The sequence below is a fragment of the Lissotriton helveticus genome, chromosome 2_1, assembly GCF_964261635.1.
Source record: "Lissotriton helveticus chromosome 2_1, aLisHel1.1, whole genome shotgun sequence".
Taxonomy (NCBI): Eukaryota; Metazoa; Chordata; class Amphibia; order Caudata; family Salamandridae; genus Lissotriton; species Lissotriton helveticus.
The window spans coordinates 1,007,816,949-1,007,841,920 of NC_136059.1; the positions used below are offsets into that span (position 1 = coordinate 1,007,816,949).

Here is a 24,972-nt window from a genome sequence, read left to right on the forward strand (position 1 = left end):
ACGTGGTCTGCACCTCTTCGATTTGCTCACGGAAACAATGCTCATGACAGAAAGTTGAATTCATTTCCACAGTACGCCTTGACCAATCGATCTGTGGATTGTGTTCTGTGAGCCAGGGCAATCCCAAAATCATCTGAAATTGAGGCGCATCAATTAAATTGAAACTAATATTGCTTCGATGTTCTCCAGGACCTACTACCAAAATGGCTTCGGTGTCAAAGACAATAGGACCAGATGATAAGTTGGTACCATCCACAGCTCTAACCGGCTCCGGCCTTGGTTTCTTCTCAAATTTTATGCCCATAGTTTTCGCAAACTGAATATCGCAGAAATTTCCCGTGGCACCAGAATCCAACATGATGTCCACCTCTTCTTCTCGTCTTTCCCCGAAGCGAATTTTGCAGGACAAGATCAGATGTGGAGCTGCAGATTGGAGAGTGTTCGCTAATGATTGAGGTTTGGGAGTTGACTCTAAAGGAGCTCCCACCAGAGCAACTCCGTCTACTGGTGGAGCCTGTCTTTTACCCATTGCTTAGATTTTGGTTTCTTGGTACATTCTCTGACAAAATGACCAGGCTGTCCACAATACATACAGAGCCTTCCCATTTGGCGTTTCTCCCTCTCTTCCTTTGACAGCGGTCCACGAACTGTGCCAATTTGCATAGGTTCTTCCGGAACGACTCCTTCAGGATTCTTTGCCGGTTCAGCTCTAGCACGATCAAATCTTGGGGGAACTGACTTGAAGTCTTTTCTCTTTTCACTACGTCGTTCTGACTGACGCTGATCAATTTGAAGCACAAGATCGATGAGCTCTGACACATCCGTGGGTCTCTGGGAAATTTGCGACAACCCATCTTTCAACTCATCCTTGAGGCCTCTGTAAAAAATTGCTGCTCTTTTTTCAGAAGGCCAATTCGTTTCCACGATTAATTTATTGAACTGAGCAAGGTATGCCACCAGTTCGCGATTGCCCTGTTTCAAATCCAATAGTTCATTATCAGTAGCCTGGGAGATGGTTCTTCTGTCGAAAATTCGTAAGAACTCTTTCTTGAACTCTTCAAACTTGTACAGCACTGGATCATTAGAGGAGACCAATGGCATAGACCACGAAGCTGCGTCTCCACTCAGGTAAGAGAGCACGAAAGCCACCTTGGATTGATCCTCCTTAAACAAAATGGGCTTACATAAAAAATGGAGAGAGCACTGAGTCATGAATATCTGCGCCTTATTGGGGTCCCCCTGAAACCTCTCTGGGGCTGCCAAGGGAATAGTGGGGGACATGGCATACACTACTTGAGTGGTAAGGGACGATGAAGTAGTTGGGGAAGGATCAAAAACTGGGGCCCTTAAACCCCCAAAATTAGGACTAGGACTTGTGGACATCTGATCTATTCTTTGCCGAAGAAAACTTGCCTCTTGATTAGATTTTCTAACCTCTTCCCTAGTCTCACTAAGTTGTTTCTGCAACCCTTCCAAAATAGAGGCTAGCGCCTTTACATCAAACCCCTCAGCCATTTTGCTCAGACGGAAGAGAATTGGAGGGCACTTCAATCTGTCAGAAGTGTACCTGAATTCTTGGCTTTTCCGTGGAAGCTGATGACCGGAGGGGGAAGCCCAGCTGAGTATTTCCTAATTCCCTCACCTCCCTGGACCCGGATTTCTCCAAGGCCAGGAACGGAAGGGAAAGGGGAAGTGGATAGACAAGAGAGACTGCCACACTGGTGCCTAAGGACTCTTCTTAACAACGGCCCAACCGCACCTAAAATATGAAGAACATCATTAATACAGTTCCCACAAGGTTTGGCTTCCTAAACTACTAGTTACCCACTAGCTTCTCTTTTTACCTTACTTAAGTGTGGAATTTGCTGCTCTCTAATTCTTCATAGGATATAAAATGCTTCCTATAGTAGTCAATGCATTCAGTTCAGTGTTCATTAGTTGCAGTTTGTAGGATGAAGATATGGAGGTAGACAGCAGTATTAATTATATGCATACAATGAATACCCCATTTACTATTCTCAACCGGAATGATGACTGGACGATGAAGGAAGCTATGAAGAATACTGAATAATGTTCCAGAAGATAAGCCTCTCCGGAAGTTCAATGAATTTACAGGTAAGTCCCCAGAAAGAGACTATTAGGGCAGAGTACACAAAGGCTAAATGCTGGATGAGTATCACAGGAGAGTTCAACAAGTAAAGAAAACAACAAGGAGCAATCCTACTGCATAGCCGGTGAATTCAGAGCTGCTGTCAGGAACCTCACGCCCATGGACTCTTCAGGAACGAGAGTTGCTGGTGACTTATTTACGAGTCTGCAGAGAAACCAGCTTACTGTAGAAGCGAGGCAGGGAAAAAACGCCTCCGTGAACTGAAGGAAACGAGACTTGCACACGGAATCAAAAACTAACTAGAAAGTCTTGCCGAGTGTGCTACAAGAGGCTCCTAAAATACTAATGAGCCCTAAACTGGTACTTGTGCCCAAATTACAAATCAAAGTTCGAAATTCGGAAGCGCTGAGGAAAAGCGACCTTCCGTTTTCAAAACGACAGTTGAAGTGCGCGGAGCAGTGAGCTCTCGTGCACGAAATGGCGGACAGTCAGCGGAACACTAGAACGCTGACCGAAGAACTATGGTGGCACAACCAGGAACAATCTACATCCAATTGGCCCACTGTTGAGCCACTCTCTGCCGCCAACTCCAAATGGACAGAAATGGAGTGGTACCTTTAACATGAGCTGAATGAATCTTGTGAGGGCAAAATCGAGATCTGACACCCGTGTTTAGTGTTTGGAGGCACGAAGACATTTCTTCACGGAAGGAAAACGCGCCGCAGCGCGTTCATGACCTCTGATCTTTAAGCCTGCAGCCGGGGATACGAGTTGCTGGAGTCCGTGGAATGGTATTTTTATGGTCCTGGATTCTTATAAGAAACTTCTTTTGGCTTCCTGTGCCTGTTGGGGCCCCAACAGCGTCGGAAATTGTGACTGAGGCTTTGGATTTTTCATTTCTTGCGAGGAGCTGAAGGGAGACTCGGATTGCTTTTCTATTCAGCCTGTGATACGACCAACAGGAAGCTATACAGAAATACAATGGAGAACCAAGAAATAAGGGTCAGATAAGTAAAGGTGTTGTTACCTTGCGATATTGTGACTTTGCTGTCCCTGAACTGTTGTGGGCAGTACGAAACAAGAAAGGACTTCTTTTCTTTTCTTTTCTTTATTTTTTCTATTTTTGCATCTGTTTATTCTTGGATAAAAGTGGCAGTACATATAGTAAGTACACTCATTGAATATAGGTTTATAGATATTGATAGATGTAAAGGGGGAGGGGATAAGTACTCACCTTTTGTTCCTTGTGTTTCCCTCTTACAGTTCCGATATAAATCCTCGAAGGAAGTGTATTGATCCTACTACCCTAGCAGTAGATGATTTCTGGCTGCCATAGTGTTTTGGTTTATTTCTCCCTTTTTTCCCTTCCCTTGTTAGGGTCCCCTCTGTTGAGTGTGTGGTTATCCGCTCTCAGGTGGTACCGTGACGAGTGGAATGGAGAAGCTAGCATCATCCTCGCTTCTGCTGTATCCGGTGTTTGTAAGGTTAGTGAACCTTTCTCTGTTGTGACACTCTCTGCCTCAGTATCTGCAGCAGGTGACGCATTCATGGACTCTGGACTGTTCTGTGGGCCCAGAAGAGATTTCCTTGGCTCCGTGGTGGAACTGTTGATTGGACTGCCTGGTCTACCTACAGTTTGAGTGAGTTGGTGTAGGGAAGGCGGTGTCGCCTTTGTAATTTTTGTTTCACGACGACACGGAGAATGGCGACGGGGGGCGGGGGTTCCAGGCTAAATGCCCAGAAGCAACTGTCCAAATTTGCATAGACTAAAGGTGGTGAAAAAGGTGACTCGCCGAAGCCTGATAAGGATGGCCCGGCGGCGTCGCCACCGGGCCATCTGAACCGACACTCCGTGACGTTCTGGCGGCCATAGGGGGAACGCGCACATCAATAGACTCCGTCTCAGTGGAGGTCTCCTTGCTCAGAGCAGATTTTAAGGGGGAGGGGATAAGTACTCACCTTTTGTTCCTTGTGTTTCCCTCTTACAGTTCCGATATAAATCCTCGAAGGAAGTGTATTGATCCTACTACCCTAGCAGTAGATGATTTCTGGCTGCCATAGTGTTTTGGTTTATTTCTCCCTTTTTTCCCTTCCCTTGTTAGGGTCCCCTCTGTTGAGTGTGTGGTTATCCGCTCTCAGGTGGTACCGTGACCAGTGGAATGGAGAAGCTAGCATCATCCTCGCTTCTGCTGTATCCGGTGTTTGTAAGGTTAGTGAACCTTTCTCTGTTGTGACACTCTCTGCCTCAGTATCTGCAGCAGGTGACGCATTCATGGACTCTGGACTGTTCTGTGGGCCCAGAAGAGATTTCCTTGGCTCCGTGGTGGAACTGTTGATTGGACTGCCTGGTCTACCTACAGTTTGAGTGAGTTGGTGTAGGGGAGGCGGTGTCGCCTTTGTAATTTTTGTTTCACGACGACACGGAGAATGGCGACGGGGGGCGGGGGTTCCAGGCTAAATGCCCAGAAGCAACTGTCCAAATTTGCATAGACTAAAGGTGGTGAAAAAGGTGACTCGCCGAAGCCTGATAAGGATGGCCCGGCGGCGTCGCCACCGGGCCATCTGAACCGACGCTCCGTGACGTTCTGGCGGCCATAGGGGGAACGCGCACATCAATAGACTCCGTCTCAGTGGAGGTCTCCTTGCTCAGAGCAGATTTTAAGCAGATGAATGAAAAGGTGAGGAGCTAAAAATAGCGACGACGTCGTTGCGGGATGATACCTCCGAGCTGCGACGTAAAATGGAGGACATGGAAAAAACGCAGCTTCGCATGGCACAGCAGCTGGATGACTATGAAGGAAGGGCCCGCCACAATAATATACGTATCCTTGGTGTTTCGGAAAAAACAGAAGGGCCGGCTGCGGACCTCTATGTGGAGGACCTAATCACGAAGCACCTGAAACCTAAAGTGCTGTCCGCCTTTTTTTCAATAGAGCGGCCCCATATGGTGCCGGGCGGAAGGCCGAAGGCCTGGAGCCCCGCCGCGGCCCTTAATTGCCAGGGTCTTCCATTTTCGGGACAGGGATAGCATCCTACAAGCCTCAAGATCTGGCCCTCTGCTCAAACTTGACAATTATGAAGTGTCCATTTCCCCCAATTTTACAGCCAGGGTCCAGGCACAGCGAAGGAGTTTCCAGGCAGTTAAGCAGGAATTACGCAGCAGGGACATTAAATACGCAATGCTTTTTCTGGCAAAATTGAGAGTGGAATGGGACGGTAAACCATGGTTTTCTGACTCTTCCGATGCGGCCTGGGAGTGGGTGGCGGTCAAGGGTAGAAATGGCAGTCGGCAAAACCGACCAGAATGCAGAAAAGACAGTGGAACTGACGGGGCAGCACTGGAAGCCGCAGCTGAGTCCAGTAGTCTATATGAGCAGGAATAAGACAGACTTTAATTCTTGATGGACCCGGCATTGGAGATGCACGCAAGTATTGGATGGGGATGGGTAGGAGTGACGCTACAGACAGCCCCAAACCTTCTTAATGGCTGCAGTGGGCTGTAAGCGACTCTTGGTTAATAATGTGTTTAATTTGCTGTTTATTCAGACGTGTTATGATGCTTTGTATGGTTTGATCGCAGAATTAAGGCTGTACCTAATTGTAGACGTTTCAGATGGCCATCGGATGGAGGGCTCACTTCCCCTCTGCATCTCTAGCATGGTTTGGGAGTGTATAGGCACTCTGCCACGTTGGGGGGTGGGTAGTTCTACATCCACAGGCAGGGGAGCAGGGTGGGGGGAGCGAGGGTGGTGTTCCTAGGGGGGAGGGGCGGGGATCCTGTTGGTTCTGTGACTGTAAAGACTATGAAAATGTTAGCGGAAAAATGTGCAGGATTGTCGAGTTTTGTTTTATGTTTTGGTTTTGGGCTATATCTCGCTGCTATGATTGCTGAAGTGCATACTGCAGAGACTGGTTTGCAATGTTGTCTTAATTCTGATGGACGGTGGAAGTGCAAGGTGCAATACTGTAGATATTACCCCCCCCTGTTGGCCCCAGTAGTCCCTCTGACTTTAAGACCTGGAATGTCCACGGGCTGGGGGATAAAATTAAAAGAGGACTTGTGTTGCAGTATATACGTCGCGCGACGCCAGCAGTAGCACTGCTCCAGGAAACACATCTGGTGGGTTCGACTTGTAAGGCTATGGACCGTTGGGGCTATGCAATGGCGGTGCATTCTGAATTCTCTACGGGCTCCAGGGGTGTTGGTATTTTGGTTCGCAAGCGATTCCCACTAATTGTTCAGCAGGTCTGGAGGGACTCACAGGGACAATTTGTGGCTATGTCCTGTCAGTGGGAGGGAAGGAGATTTAACGTAGTGTCAGTATACATCCCACCGGCTCTTCATTCTGTTGCACTTCCCGCCCTTAGCGCATTTTTACTGAACCTGCTGGAGGGGGAGCTCATAATACGAGGCAATTTCAATGCAGTTCTAGATAACGCGCCGGACCGTCATCCATGTAGGACGCTGGGGACAGGGAAGTTCCGGCTGACTGGATTCCTGGAGGCACTGGGTCTTACGGATGGGTGGAGATAAAACATCCTAATGAACGAGGGTACACTTTCCACTCGGGGGTACACGGTAGCCTCTCCTGCATCGACTGTTTATTCCTTTCAGCGGAGAGTCTTCCTCATTTGTCTGAGACAGAGATAAGATCACGAGGCATCTCCGATCACTCACCAGTTACTTTGACATATACCTCCCACGTAAAGGTCCGGAAACGGATTTTCCCGATCTCCCCTGGCTATTTGCAGATTCCCAAGGTCCGAAAGGAGCTTATAGCAGTTACAAAACACTACTTCCAAGAAAATGCGAACTCCGTAAACCCACCGGGTATTCTATGGGAAGCCTATAAGACCGTGCAAGCCATAGCATCAATAACGGGGCACAGGCATGCCGCCAGAAGTGACCTGGACACGATGGAGGCCGACCTGACCATGCTGCAAACGCGACACGACACTGACCCGCGGCGGTGACAGCACATCTGCTGCGCCTCAAACAAAGCGGGAACAAGTTAGACTGAGGCTACAACGCACACACCACACAATTTATGAAATAGGGGATAAGGCCGGGAAACTTTTGGCATGGCTGGATCAGAAAGAGAGGGCCCAGAGAACAATAGCGCAACTCCGCACCTCAGCAGGTAAGATAGTCACTGCCCCAGGGGACATTGTGGACACCTTGGCTGATTATTTTGAGCGAGTCTATACCTCCGATTCACATATCACGACGGAGGAGGCACAAACTTATATTAAGGACAAAAGAGGACGAGGCCTTGCTTTTAGAATTCGACTTTACTAAGGATGAGGTCCTTGCAGCGGTTCAATCCCTACAATCGGGAAAAGCTATGGGGCCCAATGGGATCCCTATTGAGCTCTATATAACTGTGCAACTGAGCTCACGGTTCCCCACCTTTTGGCAATGTTTTTAGATAGTTTAAGTAAGGAGGAGCTGCCACAAGATCAGCAGATAGCCACAATCGTTGCGATCTTGAAACCTGGCAAACCCCCGGACGCATGTACATCATATCGTCCGATCTCCTTGCTTAATCCGGAGGCCAAGGTCTTGGCCAAAATGATCGCCAACCGATTAACTCGGCATCTGGAAACACTGATCCACCCTGATCAGTCCGGATTTATGCCTAACAGAAACACCGCTCTCAATTTACGTTGGGTACACGCTGTGATGGCACAGATGCCTAGTCTCCCGGAGCCTGCAGTTATTTTGTCCCTGGATGCTCGAATGGCATTCGACATGGTTGAATGGCCCTATTTATTCGCGGTCCTCCGGCATGTTGGTTTTGGAACTAAATTTTGTGCATGGGTGCAACTGCTATATGCTAAGCCACTGGCGCAGGTTGTGGCTAATGGCCATATGTCCAGAGATTTTCCGCTCGGCCGCGGCACACGTCAGGGGTGCCCTTTGTCGCCCTTGTTGTTTGCCTTAGCTCTAGAGCCACTGGCGGCGTGGATCCAGTGGGACCCCATGATTAGGGGACTCAGCTGGACAGAGACATGGAAGGACCGTATATCATTATATGCGGACGATATTCTTTTATATCTGACCCTGCCCAGACGCTCGATTATAATTCTGCTTAATATTTGTGAAATTTTCGGGCGGGTCTCGGGATATACTGTCAACTGGTCCAAGTCAGTTTTATTTGTCCTCAAGGGCCCCCCACCGTAAATCCCGACAGATTGTCCTTTAATAATCACTGAAGAACCTTTTAAATATCTGGGGATTTTGGTGACGCCTCATCGGGAGGAATTTTTTCACCGTAATTTGGAACCCCCTCTTGAGCGCTTTTGTACGGATGTGCAACATTGGCATTGCTTGCCCTTGACCCTCCTGGGAAAAGCGGCTTTATATAAAATGAAGACACTGCCTCGATTGCTTTATGTCCTTGAAAATACCCCGTTCTCTGTCTCTCCTAAATATTTTAGATCAATAGACGCACTGGTCTCAGGTCTCCTGTGGGGGAGCAAACCGGCACGCATTTCCCGACACAAATTAGTTAGGGGCTGGTATGACGGCCGAATTGCTCTCCCTGACATCCAACTATATTATTGGGCGGCTCAGCTGAAGATCATCAACCATTGGCTGCATGCACCCCAGACTGAGCCAGCGTTTAAAGCTGACAGATACGACCTAGGTAGCGGCGGTGTTCTAACTGCACTCTATGATAAGCAAAGCGCATCTGCATTGCTTGGTCCTACGTCCCATACGGTTCAATTGTGGTATGAGGCCCAGGCCCGCCTTAAATGTAAAGATGCCCTTACGCTAATGACGCCACTCTGGTCGTCGCGCAAACTGGGCCGTTTAGGCAACAGTAAAGGTTTCCGAGCATGGGATTTGATTGGTATTTCCACGGTAGGAGACCTCTGGAAGCAAGGAGCCATTTTAACGTTTGAGCAACTCACTGAACAATATGACTTGGTGCCCACAGAAAAATATAGATATTTACAAATCCATCATGCCCTGGGATCTCTGATCCGCCCTGGTGATGAGGTTCCTGAATCTACCCCACTGGAGGATAGACTCCTCACGGAGCACATGCCCAAAAAAGCGACCTCTTTTGTTTATCGTAAACTTGTCAATAATCTACTAGACCCGACTTTGAAACTAAGAGACAAATGGACTCAAGAGGTGGGGGAGTTTGATGAGTCCGATTGGAAGACTGCGCTTTCTTCCCCCTGAGAAGTGGCTATACCATCCAGACTTCGATTAGTCCAAATAAAAATATTACGCCGGGTGTACTACACTAGGGTCACCCTGCATGTGATTGGGAGAGCAGCACATACTGTTTACGGGGATGCGGGGAAGAAGGGACGTTCCTTCACACTATCTGGGACTGCCCTCTAATTACTGACTATTGGACTAAAGTGATGAGGACTATGTCGCAGGTTGTTAAAGACTCCATAGTTCCTGACCCACGGTGTTGCCTATTGAATATTTGGCAACCCAATGATCTTTCATACTCTGCGCAGGATTGGATGACGTTAGGTATAATGTATGCAAAAAGAAACATAGCTCAATTTTGGGGGTCTTCGGTGGCACCGGCAGTCAAGGAGTGGTGCTCTGACCTGGACTCTGCAATGTTGGCTGAACGAACAGTGTATTTGAATCGAAAATGTCCACGAAAATGGGTTAGACTCTTGGGTGCATGGAATGAATACAGGGGGTATTTGTGTGACCCTCTGACGCTAGACAGTGAAGGTGACTCTGAGTAGGGGGAGGGGTAGCTGTGGGATGAGATGGGGTTACATACCTGGCACAAATGTACTGCTTCCTATCATTTGTATGTATCTCGATCCTACATTCGCTGCTCTCTATGTGTGCACAATGTAAAAATCTTTTTCCTTATGAGCCCATGTTTGTTTTGAATACAATACAAAATTATTTCCAAAAAGATAAAGGCACATTCTTCTAATAACCACATTTCACACTCCAGTCTTCACTCAGCTCGTGACTCTGGTCTTCCGAAGTTATTTTCCATCACCACTCTTTCACCAAACCCATAGTCTTTCCTATCTATTTTCAAACATCTTCCCAATCTCTTGTTTCGCTTTTCTCTCTCTACTTCCAGTTCATAATTTGTAAAAATAAATATATAAAATAGTGCCAAGGCCTTTGTCACTGCAACTTGCACCACTCATTGCTCCTACCAGTGCTGCCAATGAAAGTACCAACACAACTACTAACCATCATACTCCTCCACGTGTTACAATTTAGACTATTCCAGACCCACAAAGGCATAAAAGATTGCTTGGCTAGTAGTTATTAGTAATTTTTTAATTGATATTGCTAAAGTTCTGTTGTTGTGCTTATCTTTATTGTAGACGAACAGCACCACCATATGACAGTCTGTCATAGGTGCCACTGTTGACAATTCAGTGCCGGTGGAAAGCACCTGAAACCACTGTCTCAAATTAAGAACTGTCTACTTCTGATTTTGCTACTTCTGTAACTCCATAATTGATTCAGTATTTTCCCTGTGATGGTCCAATACCCTCTTCTATGCGACTCTTGTTTCTCTATATTCTCCTAATTAAGCATAATTGTAGTAATCTCACGTTACTTTTGCCAGACAACATTCTGCTATAGAGTCAAATCCTGCAACTATGGGCCATTTGTGGTAAAAATGTTCCACAAACGTACAAGACGAATAAAACGCTAGGTGCGCTTTTGGTTTATTGCACTATTTTAGTGTAACATACATCCTCGTATTCCAAAGTGGAAGTTAGGATGCATTTTGCAATAATTGCGATAAAATATAGTCAGTTAAAACATAATGTCAGTTTTGCATATTGTATAATTAAGTGCAATTTCATGTATCTTTTTCAAAATTTCAGTGAATTTTACAAAACCAAATTGCATGAGTTTTGCACATGTATATCAGATTGTAAGCTTTGTTATTTTCTTACACTTGCTATCCCAAGTGCTGCTGAGCCTCTGATTTAATGCCTTCATCTCTTATTCATAAACACTACTATCTTCTTCTATATCTCACAATATTCATTAATCGTTCGTTCTCTGCTCGGGTTGTTTGTCTGACACCATTAAGTGATCTCCTTATTTTCTGCCTTTAAAGAAACACGTCTTTGCCCTCTCACTTCCACTACCTTCATCTTTAAGGTTCTGAAATGTATTCTAGGTAGTCATCCTTCAGCTTTCTATCACGATCGTTATTAAAAATTGGGGTCTCTAGTTGGCAGAGGTAGGTACCTTGGTCCAAATAGGGACCCTTGCTTCTAGTCAGGATAAAGGGTATGCACACTTTAGATAACACACTGGGTAGCGCGGCACAAGAAGACAGTCTTACCCCAAAGACAATGTGTAAATTATTTGCACTCAAAACACACAGTAATACAGTGATAACACCACAAATGGACAACACATCTGTTTAGAAAAATAAAGTATCTTTATCTAAACTCAAGAAGACCAAAATGACAAAAATCTAACAGACATGTAACTTTTTTTTAATTATATTTTTTATTAAGAGCAGTAAGAAAAACACTGTCCATCACACCATAATGCATACGATAACAATAATATTCGGGATTAACATCGAGAGGTTAGGAAAAAACATTTTAGAAGGAGAGGTTGAAACAGAATTCTATAGCAGCTGATATTCCTTGGTACCTTATTTCTGCATGATACATCCACCTAGTTTTCAAAGTGCCTCTGCAACTAAGAAAAAACTATTTCAGAAATGCCAATAAAAAGACAATTTAGACATCCAGCATTTTTTAAAGTGCATGTGCAGCTAGGATTAACTGTTAGTCAGTACAAATATCAAGGAACTCTATAAAGTGCAGGTGCGAAAGTCAACATTAATTTGACTAAATATTTCTCAATCCTACTCTAACTCCGCTATACACAATTTCTGCCACACAGCTCTCAATTTTACTGTAGCTCCTATACTTTTTGCATAGGCCTCCTCGAATCTAAAGGTCCTACACATTTTACTGATCCATTGATTGATCCTGGGTTGTGTACTGGTTTTCCAGTTTTGCAGCACCAATGATCTGGCAACAGCTATAGAAAATATTACAAAATACTGTTGATATTTACTGAAGCATTGCATCTCTGGTGAGATACCGAATAAAACCAGCCTTGGTGATGGAACGATAGCTGATGACAGAAACTGAGATATCATAACAAAAACATCCTTCCAAAATTGCTGTAATTTACTACATGAATAAAGTGTATGAACCCATCCTCCTTCATCCCATTAATTACATCTAAATCATTGATTCAAGCAGGTGGGAAACATTTTATACAGCCTCTGTGGAGTGTAGTACGCTTGCCATCTAGATAGAAAATATATTCTTTTATAATTCGCTCCTTGCAATGCTGTTTTTGAGAATTTGCCTAATTGTTGCCATTCTTTAATATTGAATTTACAGCCTGTCTCTGAGTGAGTTTTCTGAAGTTCCTTCACAATAATACCTTCATTATGAGCTTTCTGATGGTGAAGCCGATACCAAACTCCCACACCTGGGACCTGTTTGATATTTGCTTGATTATTGGAAGCACTGTTTCACTCAGCATAGTATAGTTATTTTCGAGAAATTTCGCAAGCTGAATATAACATAGAAAAAAAGCAGTATTTAAATTACCAAATTGTAGCCTTATCGAGTCCCATGTAATTAATGTTTGATGGTTATAAAAATCACCAAGAAGGCAGAAGCATAATTCTTGCCACTGTTGATAGAGTTCCTTTGACATCATTAAACCTCCGGCTACACAATCTTGTGTGGGGTATAAACATGATACGCTGAAATATTTCTTGAATAAAAAAAAAGCATAATCCTAGTTACTAATGCAGAGATTATTTTATATCTGTTTTTTTAGGTAGTTTTGCTGATGGCAGAAAAATGGGGAGTTTTATAGTGCTTATATTAGAAAGTAATTATCAAAAACCGAATTCTCTTCTCCTAATTGTGAATGTAAGTTGAGCAGGGAAGCCTGATAATAAGTTGGAAAATGTGGCAGCGCCTATCCCCCGGATGCTACATCCAACTGTAATATGGGCAACTTGACTCTGGGGTGCTTATAGTTCCGTACAAATTTCATAATCATTTCGTCCAATTCTTTGAAATAGGTGCCTGGAATTTTCATAGGAAGATTACTAAAAAGAAACTGATATAGCGGGAGCACTGAAATCTTCACCATAGACACGCAGCCTAGCAAAGATAAATGCAGTAAGGTTCGCTTTCCCAATAATTTTTTATCTTTTCCTAACATGGTGGTATAATTCGAGGAAAAGAGTTTGTCATAGTTGTTTGTGACATAAATGTCCAAGTATCTAATAGGGTGTTGCCTTCGAGTATATATTGATGAAGGAAGATCAGAGAGAGCTGAATTAAACGTGAGGACTGATTGATTTTATACCCACCTACCATTGTAAATTTCTGGATTTCCTCCATTGCATTCTGTATGCAGGACTCTTCAGCTTTAAGATACAAAATTATATCATCTGCTTACAACTTAATTTTGGGCATATTTTCAATAGGGGGCACAATCAACAAATTATTTTGGATTTTTACCGCAATGGGTTCTATAAACAGAGAAAGCAAAAGCGGGGATAAAGGACACCTCTGACGTGTGCCTCGTTTAATACTCACTTTCCTGACCTCCGCATCAGTGATAACAATTTTAGCTTCCGCCTGGCTGTATAGATTTTTTAGCATTTGTATCAACTGGGCTGAAAAAGCTAATTTATTTAAAATTGCATATAAAGCACAATAATCCAGCTAATCAAAAGCCTTTACCACGTCCATCATTAAGACAGCCGCTTTAGTTTCATTAACTGAAAAAAATCAACTGCTGCATGAGAAAATATGTATTAGTGGCCATTAGCGGTCCCGCAAGAAAGCCATTTTGATCCGAGTGAACCATTTGTTGGGGGCACAGAGCAATTCTTCTAGCCCAAATCTTCATAAACAGTTTGTAGTCTGTATTTAGCACACTGATTGGGAGTTAGGAATTTGGATCGCAAGGATCTTTATCCTTTTAAAAAAAGAATTACAAGAACTGCTTCCTTAAAACTATTAGAGGTCTCCATCCCATCCTTAATATGATTAAACATTTTAATCAAAGAAGGCAATAGTTCTTCCTGGAATGCCTTAAACACTTTGACCGACATCCATCTGATCCACAAACCTTTGTGCTGGACATACTACCTAATGCTTCACAAATTTTGGATTTTTCTATTGTTTTATTCAGCCTCTCGGTGTGCTGCGGAGATATCTGTGGTAACTCCAGTAATTCTAGATAGAACTCTAATTCTGAATCTTCAACTACTAATGTGTCTGCATAGATTTGTTAAAAAAAGGCAGGGAATACCCCAGAAATAGTGCCTGTTTATCCTTTTCTAGCAGGTTAATAGAAGGATTTCTAACCTGGCTGATAGTCTGCGCTGCTGTCTTACTTTTCGTAGACCAAGCCAGGAATCTGCCAATTTGCTGACTCTCCTCATAGACCTTTTGTTGAGAGGCCTTGCTGCTTGAGATCTCTTCTAACAAAAAAATAATCTTTCAAATGATCTTTTGCTTTTATCAATTCTTGCTGTAATATTTTGAACGTATTTTCTGGAATCCCTATCGAATCTAGGTTTTGACTCACCTCCTCTACTGCACACTAATTCCAATATTTTTTGTCTGCATTGAATATTTACCCTGAGCTTATAGGCTATTGTCTGTCCTCTGAAGGTGGCTTTAAAGGCCTTCCAAACCACAAATATTGAGGCAGTGTTTATATTCAACTGAAAACACTCCTGAATAAATTTTTTTGTCTCGGCCACCCAATTGTTGCCTTCCAGTAAGGATTTGTCAAACTGCCATCTTGCTCTCTCTTTTGGTTTCATCCTCAGTTTTAGTATGAAGGAAACTACGGAATGATCAGAAAAGGAATTAACCACTATCTCTGACTTGCCGTTAGCCAGCAGCTTATCAACAAGAAAAAAATCCAATCGAGAAGCAGGTCTATACCTTGAGGAATAGCATGTAAATTGAGCGACACCAGGGTGTCCCTGCCTCCATGGGTCAGTTAATGCAAAATCCTTTAACAGTCTTTTTATTAGCTTCGGAGCCTTGGTGGCATATTATCAAGGGCTGGAGATAAAAATATTGCCACTTTTGCATCCGTTTTCAGCAAAAAGATGCGATAATTTTATCGCATTATCTACAAGGACACACTGACGCGTGTTTCCAAGCCATAGCACCCATTGTCAGCACGCCTCGCATTGCATCGTTAATGAGATGCAAAGTAGGCGTGTCTGACAAAACTCCATGAAAAAATATCGTGAAGGCAGCTTCGCAATATTTACAATGAGCCCAAATCCAGCTTATCAATAAACATTGTCATGCTATTGTGCCTCTAACACTGGATTGTAACGTCTGCTAAAAAGCAGACTTGGGCATACCTACAATGGAAGGTGGATTCTTGGGTTACGACCACAGGGTTGTATCAACAAGGCTTTCGCCTCTTTTAGTTGGACATCGCTGGTTTTCCAGCGATGTTTGCCCATTTCTACGCTATCACTGGAAATCTTTTCGCCAATGCGCTAAGCGTTGTTGATACAGCACTAGATAGGCGATAAGTTCCAGCGCTAGTCTACAATACAAAAAAACCCGCTAAGCGCACGCAGTGATTATTATCGCTGCAGTTTGTTGATATGCTTCTTAGTTTTTAACTGTAGTTTGGTCTTATTTGAGGTATCTAATGCTAGATTCTGTATATAATTAAACCCCCACCCCAAATCATTATACCTTCTGCGGTTACTGTAAGTTGATAACTCCGCATAGGGAGGACTTAGGGAACTGATTTATACTCGTCAAATGTCATTGTTTGTCTCCTTTCCTACAAAAAGGAGAATAGCAGGGACAGTGCCATACCCTTGACCCTCAACCTTTCCAACCACATGATCCACGGTATCAAACACGGCCGACAGATCGAGGAGGACGAGGGCGGCCATGCCCCCTCTTTCCATCACAGTCTTTATCTCCTCTGTGGCCTTGAATAATGCTGTTTCAGTACTGTGCTCATTTCAAAAACCAAACTGGGAGCAATCAAATAAGTTGTTTTCCTGGATGAAGTGGGCTAACTGTTTGTTCATAATTTTCTCTATTATTTTGGTTGGAAGCGGCAGCCGAGTGATAGGGCGGTGGTTATTAGGGTTAGACACATCCAGATGGATGTATCTTTCCAAGGAGCCAGAAAGTTACCAGAGGTGAGAATGTTATTGAAGATTGCTGTGAGCCTAGGGCTCAACTCCTCCGCTATATCTTTCAGAAATGCAGGTGTGGAGGGGTCAAGCTTGGACCCAGAGTTAATTACTCTAATATGTTTTTCCAATACCTCTGAGGAAATCTGTGAGAAGCAGTGAAAACGCTTTCCCTTAGGTTCTGAGATTAGTGGTGTGTCAGAAGGACTGCAAAAGGGGGTGGCTTCAAAAGCATCATAGATATCCTTGACTTTGTTTTTGAAAGCTACTGCAATCATATCACAAAATCTTTGGTTGCTCTTGATGCATTTTTTCTTAGGTAGAGACGACAGTTTCTCAACTACCCCAAACAATTCTTTGGGCTTATTTTTAGCGCTCATTTTTTTCTGACATCAGTAGATTTTTATATGGGGTTAGTGCGGATTTATATATGCCTTTGTCTCCTATGTCATATTTAACTCTCCAGCGTCTTTCTAGTCTGCAGCACTTTTGTTTTTCTTGGCGCAGGACATCAGTAAACCAGGGAGCCAAAGGAGTGTTACTATTCCCTGAGGTTTTGCCAGTGGGCACTGTGTCCTTAATGACCTGATTTAGCCAGTCCGTATACATGGTGGCTGCTAAATCTGGGGGGGACATTTAGCAGTGGTCGTGTTCTATCCAGATGAGTTTGGAAAAGGACTTTGTCCACCTTATTCCAGGCATTATAGGTTAATGGGTTTGGGACTGAAAAATCAAACCTGACTAAAGAGTGGTCTGACGACATCAGCGGGAGATTCTCTTTTACTGTTAGTCCCTGTACAGAAGTAGAAATACCATCAAGTGTTGTGTCCTGCCTCATGGATGGGCATGTGCACCGCCTGAGATAGACCCAGTCAATCAATCAATCAGAGTACTTGCAAAGTGCGGAACTTACCCGTGAGGGTCTCAAGGCCCTGAGGGGAGGGGGTGCCGCTACTGCTCGAAGAGCCAGGTCTTGAGGAGTCTTCTGAAAGCAAGCAGGTCCTGGGTATGCCATAGGTGGGTAGGGAGGGTGTTCCAGGTCTTGGCGGTGAGGTAGGAGAAGGATCTGCCGCCGGAGGTTGTTCATTGGATATGGGGGACAGCGGCGAGGGTGAGGCTGGCGGAGGAGAGCTGGTGGGTGGGTGTTTAGAAGCTGAGTCTGCTGTTAAGGTAGGCTGGTCCGGCGTTGTGGAGTGCTCTATGTGCGTGGGTGAGGAGCTTGAAGGTGATCCTCTTGTCGACGGGGAGCCAGTGTAGGTCTCTCTGGTGGGGGGTGATGTGGCTGCAGCAGGGGACGTTGATGATCAGTCGGGCGGAGGCGTTTTGGATGCATTGTAGTCGTTGTAGGTGTTTGGCTGGGATTCCTGCATAGAGTGTGTTGCCATAGTCCAGCCAGCTGCTGATGAGGACCTGTGTCACCGTTCTTCTTGTTTCGGTCGGGATCCACTTGTAGATCCTGCGGAGCATGCGGAGGGTGTTGTAGCAGGAGGAGGAGACGGCTTTGACCTGTTTAGACATGGAGAGGGAGGAGTCGAGGATGAATCCTAGGTAGCGTGCATGGTCGGTGGGTGTCGGTGCTGTTCCCAGTGTGGTTGGCCCTCAGGGGTCGTCACAGGCTGAGGGGGTGGGTCCGAGGATGAGTACCTCCATCTTGTCCGAGTTCAGCTTCAGACGGCTGTTCCTCATCCAGTCGGCGACGGCCTTCATTCCCTCGTGGAGGTTGGTTTTGGTGGTGTGCGGGTCCTTGGTGAGGGAGAGGATGAGCTGGGTGTCATTGGCGTAGTAGATGATGTTGAGGTTGTGTTGGCGGGCCACTTGTGTGAGGGGGGCCATATTGACGTTGAACAGCGTCAGGCTGAGCCCTAGGGGAGGCCGCAGATGATGTTGGTGGCCTCGGATCGGAGGGGTGGGAGGCGGATGGTCTGGGTTCTGCCAGAGAGGAAGGACGTGGTCCAGTCAAGGGCCCTCTCTTGGATTCCGGCTTCTAGAAGGCGTGTCTTTAGAGTGCGATGCCAGACCGTGTCGAAGGCGGCTGACAGGTCCAGGAGGATGAGGGCTGATGTTTCGCCGTTGTCTAGTTGGCGACTGATGTCATCTGTGGTTGTGATGAAGGCTGTCTCGGTGCTGTGGTTGCATCTCAATACAGACTGGGACGGGTCTAAGATGTTATTGTCTTCCAGGTGGCGGGCCAGTTGCATGGTGACGATTTTCTTGATGACCTTCGCTGGGAACGGGAGCAGGGAGATGGGCCGGATGTTCTTGAGTTCCTTGGGGTCCACCTTGGGCTTCTTGAGGAGGGCGTTGAATTCGGTGTGTTTCCAGCTCTCCGGGAATGTCGCTGTTTTGAAGGAGATGTTGATGACTTTCAGTGTTGGGGTGCGATGGCAGCGTAAGCTTTGTTGAATACGTGGTATGGGCATGGGTCTGACAGAGATCCTGAGTGGATGGAGTTTATGACCTTGCGTGTCTCGTCATCGTTGACGTTGGACCAGGTCAGGCGGTTGGCACTGGTGGTGTTCACAGGGGAGGTGGGTTCTGGCGTAGTCGGGGAGGTCATCGTGTTGAAGCTGTCATGGATGTCAGCGATCTTGCGGTGGAAGAGGATGGCTAGTGAGTCGCACATTTCTTGTGAGGGGGCGATATGTCGTTGGTGTGGGTGCTGGGGTTGGAGAGTTCCTTTACAATGCTGAAGAGCTCATTGCTGTCAGGTGCGTTGTTATCCAGGCGGTCTTTGAAGGAGGATCTCTTGGCTAATCTGATGAGGTGGTGATGTCTGCGGGTGGCGTCCTTGTGGGCTGCGTGGTTGTCCGGAGTGCGTTCGTGGAGCCATCTCTTCTCCAGTTTCCAGCATGCGTGTTTGGAGGTCTGCAGCTCATCAGTGAGCCAGGTGGCTCTCTTGCTGGCGTGGTTGTTGGAGGGTTTCTTGAGTGGGGCGAGGGTGTTGGTGTAGTTGTCGATCCACTGTCTGAGGTTGCGGGCTGCGTTGTCTGGGTTGGTCGGGTCGGTGGGTGGGTTTTGGGCGAGGGTGGTGATCAGCTGGTCTTCTGTGACTTTTCTCCAGCAGCTGCGAGGTAGCTGTTGGGTGCGGTGGTGAGTGGTTGTTTGTTAAAGGTGGAATGAATGCAGTGGTGGTCGACCAGTGGAGTTCGGTGGTGTGGTCGAAGGCGACGTGGGTGCCTGTGGAGAAGATGGGGTCCAGCGTGTAGCCAGCAGCGTGGGTGGTTGCAGTGATCAGTTGTCTGAGGCCGAGGTTGGCGAGGTTGTCGTTCAGGGTGGCGGAGTTGGCGTTGTTGTTGTTCTCGAGGTGGGAATTCAGGTCCCCAAGGAGGATGTAGTCCGTGGAGGCGAGTGCGTGGGTGCTGGTGAGGTCGGCGATGGAGTCGCTGATTTGAGCTCGGGGTCCCGGTGGTCTGTAGATGAGTGTTCCTCTGAGGGTGGTGTTGGGGTCGGTGTGGATCCGGAAGTGCAGGTGTTCGGCGGTGTTGAGGGTGTTGTCTGCGTGGGTGGCGACCTTGAGGGTGGACCTGTGGACGATGGCTAGTCCTCCTCCGATTCCGTTGTCGCGATCCCTGCGGGTGATCTTGTAGCTGTCCGGGATGGCTATGGCGATGTCGGGCGCCAAGGAGTCATTCCACCAGGTCTCGGTCAGGAAGGCCACGTCTGGGGCAGAGGTGTCGATCAGATCCTACAGCTCGACGTCGTGTTTGCGTGCGAAGCGGGTGTTGAGGAGTATGCAGCTGAGGTGGTTGGGTCCAGTCCTTGGAGGTTTGGTGGTTCAGTCGCAGGTGTAGCTGCAGGTGTGGCAGGAGAAAGGTCTGTGAGTCAGTTTCTGGGCAGCTTGGAAGCAGGTGTGGTTTTGGCCAGAGTGCCTAGAGGCTGCTGGCGTTGTAGCGGAGTCTGGTGCTGTGGCGTTCACGGGGCCCAGGGGTTCTAGCGCTGGGCGCGGTCCAATGCCCCTAGAGTCTCTAACAAAGAGACAGTCTCTTTGTCCCCATTATCCTCTAAATAAACATTAAGGGCCCGATTCACAGAACTAACTTTTTTTTTTTTTTTTATATATTTTTATTGCAGAATCAGGAAGAAACACAACCAACAAACCAACCCATACACCAGCGGGTCCCATCATACGGCACAATAGTAATGCAATACACAGCCGATTAGCCCACATCCCGGAGGCTGGGCGGCGTGTCAATGAGTCAGTTCGCAGGAGGTACCTCGGTGCATGCCCTATGCGGGACACGGGTCAAGTGTAGCACTTCATATCTGCTTTTATCCCAAAACAACCAACCATCTCCCCCCCATCCAATCCCAGGTCACTTCAATGTCATACCATGAAATCAGCATGACTACTTTCCTGGGCCATCCGGTTCCGGGAAGTCGCCGCTAGCCGGCAAACCCCCCCTCCCACAACTCCTACTCTAAACCCCCCCCCAACTGCTGCTGACGTGGGTATCACCAATCCCCCCCTGCTCTAGGTGGACAACTATCAGGAAGTTGTAACAAACAAGTGGTCACACAGAATCCCAGTTCATAACTGATCAGTTTCGTCGCCTTCAGTTAGGTGGTCCCTCAACGCCTGCACCACCATCTCCCATGACCGTGCTAGGTCCAAGCTCCTTTCATTACCCGTTCTGGTCGCCTGGCGCATTCGTGACACACTCTCACAGCCCGACCACTTCACCAATTCGTTCTTCCACCTCCGTGCAGACGGCCCCTCTTTAGATTTCACAGAACTAACTTAAGACAAAATCCTAAACTTACTACCATTTTCGTATTCACAGAAGGCATTTACTCATTTTAATATTCACAGAAGACACTTACTCATATCGGTATTCACAGAAGTTAGGAGTCCTAACTTTAGGACTCCTAAATGCCTTCTGTGAATACTGAAAGTCTTAAAATTAGGATTCTTTTCAGTTTAGTAGTAGTAAAGTTAGGACTCCTAACTTTGCACTCCTAAATGCCTTCTGTGAATATCGAAAGTCTTAAAATTAGATTTTTCTCAGTTTAGTAGAAGTTAAATCCTAATTTTAAGACTTTCGGTATTCACAGAAGGCATTTAGGAGTCATAAAGTCAAGAGTCCTAACTTTACTACTACTGTAGTATGTTTATCTAGGGACCTGTATCGATACTCCTATTTCTGACCCTTGTCCGGTTACTAAATCATTAATGGCCATACAACGGCACAGAAACCCGGTTTCAGATTAAGTCATAGCGCATGCTATCACATTAGGCAAGCACTATTCCTCCAGCCCCCCTAGAAAGCACACCGAGTTCTCAAAACAAACCAAACCTCCAGCAGACCTGGGAAATCCCCAGCAGCTATTGTTTTGATTTCGTTCGAGAACTCCTGTAAAGAATGTAAGAACGACCAGTTCTTATGACATCCTTAATGATGTCTTATGTCCATCCTTACGTCAAACTCGGCACCTTTCAGGTATAAATATACCGACGATGCCCTAAGCAAAGACACGGTGGTGATGAGCTTGGCGCAGCGCTACTTGCCGAAGAGCCCAGCTGATGCAGGAAGCCCACGGACGCTGCCCCTCCCTTTTGACGCGCTGAGAGAGATGCTGCCTTTTCTCCTGCCGAGAAATCCAGCCTCCAGCGTTTCCGGCTTACCCTCGTGGGTAACTGGGATACCGAGTCCTGAGACAGAGATACCAGCCCTCCAGCCTTCTAAATCCCAGGTACTGAACTGACTAACCCCTTACAGTGAATTCTTGAGTCAGATTCTTGGCAAACCAAACTTAACTTAAACTGCTACTTACTTACTCCATCCCACGTATTAGGCTCAGGTCAGGTACACCGGGGTAGGCGTAGTTAGAAGCACCAGTTGAGTACGATTAGTCAATATATATATGTATGTATAACTTTTATCCATTTTAAAGTATCATATGGCTAAGAAACCATATCAATGCTTTTACAGTATTATTTTATAATCCTGCTTTTACTGTATGCACTTTACTTAACCATAAGTATTGCAATTGTAGCGATTCATTTCTCTTGTATGAGAAAAGAGACTGATCAATAAATAACACCTTTTTATTGAACACGCCCGTCTCTTCTTTTCTCTACAATCTGGTGAAACTAAGAATGCACGTATTGACTGAGTAAAATAGTTGCCTTTTGTTTTCACACGACTCTAGAGATATACTCTTGATTAGGGAGAGCAAAGTTGTCATGTTCTATGGTTGTCAGAAACTAAATCCCTTCTTGTCTATCCAGGGAGGTTAAACTCCTCCTTGCCTATTCGAGAAAGTTTCTAGTGAACTCTGAGCTAGCTGGCACACAAAACTTTAAGTCTAATATCGTCAGTAGAAGACCTAGTTAACCTCTGTCCTACGTCTATACCATTGAAGATATTATTCCAATGCGCAGAGCCTATTGGGAAAATAGGAACTACACTACATGGCGCCCAACGGTTTGGATAGGCGATAGATCTAACGCAAGGCATTAGAGTAACTCAGTCGTGCTTTTTCACACAGACCCTTTCTCCCATAAATACTCCAAAGACGTCTGGAGTGGGTCAAAGGTTAAATCCGCCAAACTTAGTAGGAGGAGACTCCTATGTATGGTTTTTGGTTTATTCAACGTTGAAGGATACACTGTTCCAAAATATTGTGCACCTAATCTTTGTTTCCTTGGAAACCTGATCTGCAACAAAAACAAAAAACCTTGCTGTCAGTAAAATGTCAGACAGCGAGGGAAAAAGGGAGGCAGCTAGAATAGCAGCTCAACTCCTAGCAGATGACACAAGTCTCCTGCAAACTGACCCGGACGCAATACTCATCCCGGTCAGCATAAGAAAAACTATAACTTTAAAACTTATAGAAAATGGACTAACACCGAGAGGTGGTACAGTCATATTCGTAATTGAGGCACATGAATATCGGCAGACAGAGGTATTCTATTCATGGATAAACTTTCCAGCAGCAAACGCTGTAACAAAGGAATTCCACTATTACAAGATAGAGAACCTCCGGATGAGTACACTCCTTTCGAGGAGGTGGAAATACCACTAAAATACCAAGAGCACCTGCTCTGGTTTAAAGGCGCCCTAAAACATAATAATCACATCACCAGGCTCGGTCCACTAGGTAGACCAGGAGCAACGTGGCCGGTTCTATCCGGATACACACCACATCCAGACATTGAAAAAATGTCTGTACCAGATCTGTTAGCACAGCTAAAACAACTGATTAAAATACACAGACAATTAGTCCAATATGTAATGCGGACTTCAACAGTCCAAACAGCTATTAAAATTCCACAGCTGACCCCTCATCAGGGGAACACAAATAAAATCACACCACAGAACATACAGTCCGGTTTAGGTAAAGTACCCATTAAAAGGGAACAAATTCCATTCTGGTTAGCACAAAAAATCACTCAAATAGAGGCGGTATTTCCGGATACCACCCCTGTTGAGAAACACAGAATTCTGACTATCTGTCTTCCAATGGGAATCGCACCACATGTGGAGGACTGTGACACTTGGGGCACAGTGTTTGCTTCCATTTACACAAAAACACATGGTGTTCCATCCATGTCGGTAATACCAGAAGTACTAAAACAGATTCAAAGTGAATACGGTCCAGAACCTGCTTTAACTCTGGGTATGAAATTACTGAAAGACTTCAAGCAGGTCTCGGCAATATTACTAGCGAACATAAAGGGGGAAGCAGCAAATGTGGCAATCCGCCAAAGGTTGAAAGAAACAGATATAGCAGACCAACCATTTGAACTTGCCAGAATCATAGAAAAATCCTATGAAGAACTAGGAAGAGATAGTTTGGGTGGGAAACCAGTGAAACCCCAACTAATTGATAATCCTGAAAAGGTATTTATTAAAAATAATCTAAACACTTCAAAAAAGAGCTGGGATGGAAATAACAATCCACTCCCAAAGAAAAAAGATTCCAGTCGAGAGGAAGGTCTCCTCGGCAGAGAGAAAGATCTCCGGACCAAGGACACAAGTCTCCCCAGAGGGAGCCCTCTGAGAAAAAATACAACCTTATAAATAGGGATAATTTGAAGAAACCTGATAGATATCAAGATATTGATACACGTCCCTCTCGATCTTTTCAGACTTCCTCGCAGAAATCGGAGAGAAGAGGACGGTCAGAACACAGGGAAGAGCACGTCAAGTCCAAAGACAAAGAACCTGCTCATCAAAGTAAAAAGTTACAATTTCCAAAAAAGAAGGTAGCCAGCATTAAAATAATCAAACATGCCGAGGATCCTGAGGACTCAGCTGAAAAACGGAGAGTGGGCTCAGACAATGCTAGACAGCGCAGCAGAACTGAGCATAGCTCGCAAGATCCTGATGAATCATCTGGAGACAATGGACACGAATGAATACATTCAAGTGGAAACTACAGATTCCAGAGTTAGCAAACCTCATAAAATATATGAAATAACATTGCGTATAGAGGGGGATAAGACTAGGAAAATAAGGGGTCTATTTTGGGATAATCTCTCCAAAGGTTATGACATCCTTCTAGCTGAAAAAGACTGGCCACCAGAGTTTGTCAGGGAGTGCCCTCATGGCGAAGAAATGATTATGCCTGCCTTCTCAAATCATATTCCAATTCATAAAAAATATACACTTGCAAGAAAGTGGGCAGTAG

The 24,972-nt window shown here is 45.6% G+C and overlaps 1 pseudogene; it reads left to right on the top strand.

The window, feature by feature from the left end:
* Nucleotides 1-4,850: 4,850 nt before the first annotated feature.
* Nucleotides 4,851-24,972, top strand: part of LOC144820194 (annexin A1-like) — a 159,294-nt pseudogene continuing 139,172 nt past the window's right edge.